A 4265-nucleotide genomic window follows, 5' to 3' on the forward strand; every position below is an offset into this window, starting at 1 on the left:
TGTGTGTAGGATAAGGAGGGGAATTTGTATTGTTCCTGAGAGGGGAAAGAGGAGAGGAAAGAGTAGAAAGAGGTGAGGGAGAAGCCAGGATATATAAGAGGCCTGGAGGGTGATCCTGACTCCTGGAAGGTTTAATGTAAGTTATTAAACTCACATTATGGACTTAGAGGTGAGTAGGCTAGAGAAGGGCTGAATAGTGTGCCTAAACTTGAGGGGTAGAGGCCAGAGACTGTGGCAGGAATGCAGGAACTGTCAGTCTGAACCTCAGTTACATTTGTTTCTTTGTTTATTTCACCCATTGGACTTGAACTCCTTCCTCTCTGGGCTCTACCTTTGCATTTACAATGCCTAGCACACTGCCTGAAAAGTAAAAGGCGCTCAATCAATGTTGTTTAAAGGAAAGAAGGATGGAAAGATAGAAAGTATAATCTTCTAGTTTTGTAGGTGATAAAGGGAAAAGATAACTGAGACTATCTTAGAAACTTCAAAGTCCCAATACTGATTTCTGGTAAAGTCTTCTGATTCATTTAAAGGAAAATGGGATCTGTTAAACTTTTCTTAAAACATTGTCTCTCTTATCTTAACACTGTCTTTTCTTTAAGTTTAGCCCAGATGCACCTGCTCCTTGAAGCTCCCTTCTTGCCCCTGAACATCACGGTACATGACCCAGAATCATGGAAAATTAGGATTGAGAAGGGATGTTAGAAGTCACTTGCGGATAATCTGATTCCTGGACCTTTCTTAGGTCACTTAATACTTTCTATCTTAGTTTGTTTGTTTTCTAAAATGTCTTTTACTTTAAAATGAGGTCTCTCTGGGCCTGTCAACATAGATGTGTGTCCTACACATGAATAAACCCTGGTTGAAAGCATGAAACTTGATTGGCATAACATTGGTGCTGGAAAGTGCTTTGCAAATGTTTTACAAGAAATAGATATTACTATTTCAAACCACGATGACTTCCTGGTGAATGAAAGACCCTTTTGTTCAGTACAGCCCTTTGAGTTAAGATATGCAAAGTGGACTTGGAGTTTGGGTTTGGAGCAGGAATTGTAAGAAACCCAATTGGCGTTCCCGTAGTAGGGGTGAAGGGCCATCTGGGAAGGAGGAGAAGAGGTGAGATGGAGGAGGTGATGCAAAAAAGGACTAGTGAGGTGGCAAGAGTTGGGGGTGAGAAGTGATGTGGCAGAGGAAGCATGCCGTGGCAACGTCTGAGTCAAAGTGGGGCAAGTCTATGTTGTCATGATGTAACCCTGCCCCTGCCTCCATTTCCTGCAGACCCTGAGTTGGGTTTTTGAGCAAAGTGGCCAATGTCCTCAAGAACTCACAGAAATCTTGAGAAAGGCATTGATCTTCAACAGGAGGTAGATTAAAGGTTTGAGAAATTCTACCTAGGGCATAAAAGCAGGGAGACCCCAGCAGATATCTGGGTTATACAAGATTACTTATATATTTAATATCTTGGAGATCTATATATATATAAACAAGTGTTTCTTCCTTACATCATCACCTTGAAATTCACGTATTTTAAAACCAGAGATAGAGATAAAGTCACTCATAAATAGTCAAATCTCAACTGTAAAGTACAAAAGGTCAATTGAATGCCTTTCATATAATTTTTGTCTTTCTCTGGTATAAATTTGGGTGATGTCATTATTGCACAAGAGAACCGAAGATTATCACCAACGTGAAGCTGGGACATTTGGGGAAAAAAGATGGTGTTAGTGATACTTCATCCCAACAGGTTCCACCCTAAAGTCTGATGAAAGTTTTCACACGTCATTATACACCCAAAGAAGTAGATATGCACGTGGCATATGAACAAACCCATCCTGAGCCAACAGCATAGTGAAATCCAGGGCTGTGACACTTCCAAGGCTACGGAAGAGGATTACTGCTGTGATAAGCTGTGAGGCAAACCCTACCCAGATGGCTTTATTTCTGGAAAGACCTTGTTGGAAGATGCAGCTGCTCCAGGTCTTCTTCATGATCAGACATGCTATTTGCTGGTTCATGATGCCAGTGAGAGCAGCTGTGTAGCCTGCACATTCTAGGTATTTCCTCTGATACCTTGTCCATAGCAATCTTCTCAGTCATTCGTGCTGTTATTCCTCTATTGCTCCAGAGGTCAATGAGACCTAAATCTCCTCTGTGCATGCATGGTGACATAAACAACAAAAGCTCCTGGGCTTGCATGAAGCCAATGTATCAGCAGGACTACATGGCAGGTGGCTTGTTCATGAGTCTGTCCATCTTCTTATGGCGGGGCTTCTGGTTCATAATGTCACTTTCGGCTTTAGCATTAGATAGAGCAATGAGGGAATTATGTCTGTGCCCAGATTGATGGACAAGATGGTAATGATGCCAGTGAGCAGGGTGAGCCCCACAATAATGTAAATCAAAAAAGGGCAAAGCTTGGCAATGTTCTGGGTCAGAGTATAAGCAATAACCTTCTTTAGATTGTCAAAGAGTAGGCTGCCTTCCTCCACCCTGTGGCCAGAGGTGAAAAGACATCACTGTCATCCAGTAAGACTGTGTGGCCTGCATTCTTGGATGCATCAGAACCTGCTACACTCATGGCAATCCCAACATCTGCATTCTTTAGAAGTGGAGAAGCGCTAACTCCATCCTCTGTCACAGGAACAAGTACATCCTGTCTCTGACAGCCCACATCAATATCAGCTTCTGTTGGAAAGATGTCTGAGCAAAGGTGGTTTCCGAGTGGTTGGTTAAGAGCTCATCCAGGTGGACTTGATTCCTGTCCTTCAGCTCCATACTGGTCATCACAGTGGCTTTACCCTTTTTGTGTACTTGCTCCATAAATATTAAGGCATCTTTCAATGTCTTCCACCATCTATATCACTATTGGCTGAAATGATACCTACACTCTCAGGCAATGGTGTTGGCTGTGAAGGGATGATCACCTGTGACCATAACAACCCTGTCTCCAGCACTCTGGTATTTGATAAGTGCATTGGGCACAGTGGACCTAAGGGGATCAATCTTTTACAAGAATCCACAAACCAGAAATTGGAGGTGGGAAAGGTCATGACATCTGTCAAATGAGTAGGATTCTGGGAACTTGATTGCTGACAGGAAGAGGTGACAGAAACCCAGAATGTGGCTCCCCCAGACCCCCTAGCTGCATGGACACTGCGTGGAAGGCCTTAGCTGTACCCTTGCCCAAAGGCTGCTCTAGGACATCCATAACCATGGTGCTGCACTTCTCTGAGATCTTTGTACGGGCCCCTTCACCATCGTGAGGCAGCATCTGTCACTGGGGTCGTCCACCTCATGTACGGGTGGCTGAAATTTGTTGGTAGAATCCACAGGGATGCCAGGCACTTTGCAGTCTCATTTCCTAATTTATATCACATCCCCCAAAATGACCTCTGAGAATTTCCAAGGGCAGTTTCTGGCCACAACTTTCTCCATGCTAGTTTCTCCTGTCCTGGTTTGAACTCAACTTGGTCATACAGTGTGTTATCTTGACTAAGGAGGCTCCAGAGCTTCAGGCAAGGAGCTGGTTGTCCTGTCATTCATGTGGCAGCCACATAGATCTGACTGTCACACCACACATGGGTTCTGTTGTGAGTCCGAGGGTCGATCTTGTCAGAGCAAATGATAGAGGAAGAATTGAGGCCTTCACTGCTTCCAGGTTCATCTGCAGGCAGTTCTTGGCCATCTATATTTCTGTCATTAATGGAGTGACAGTGAAAATCACCAGGAAGTCCTCAGGTGCATGGGCCACAGGGACATGAATGAGGAGGGTGGTGGAGTGCAGGATGGACTTCATGGACATTGTGATAAGAAAGAAAAGGATGCTGGTAAAGTGGCCCCTCCTTCCACAATACAAAAAAGTGCTCAATCTCAGTGACAATGGCCACTTTCCTATTCAGCCAAGTTCCTGAAGCCAGTGATGGTGCCATCACCTTGTGTTGGTGACCGTGCCAGTTGCTGCGCCTTTTAAATAGGTTGTAGAGAGAAGCCAGTGTTCTTTGTTTCAAGGGGGTTGCTATGGGTAGAGTCATGGGAGCAGGACTGGGGCACAGACCTCCCAGTGAGAGATAAGTTATCTATCCCACCTTCCTGAGAAGCCAGCCAGCTGACATCTGTAGAAATTTGGTCTCCACCCTTAATCTCCACCATGTCCCCAACAATCAACTGCTCTTCAAGGACTGTGTTTTCCCTTGCATCCCAGATGACAAAAACTTGGAGAGGAATAATTTACTGAATCTGACCATGATGTTGGTGCATTTCAACTA

The 4265-nt window shown here is 44.4% G+C and overlaps 1 pseudogene; it reads right to left on the reverse strand.

Annotated features, from left to right (window-relative positions):
• Positions 1 to 1721: 1721 nt before the first annotated feature.
• LOC130859204 (potassium-transporting ATPase alpha chain 2-like) lies at positions 1722 to 3685 on the reverse strand (annotated as a pseudogene).
• Positions 3686 to 4265: the final 580 nt, after the last annotated feature.

This window comes from Hippopotamus amphibius, chromosome 8 (genome assembly GCF_030028045.1).
Source record: "Hippopotamus amphibius kiboko isolate mHipAmp2 chromosome 8, mHipAmp2.hap2, whole genome shotgun sequence".
Classification (NCBI taxonomy): domain Eukaryota; kingdom Metazoa; phylum Chordata; class Mammalia; order Artiodactyla; family Hippopotamidae; genus Hippopotamus; species Hippopotamus amphibius.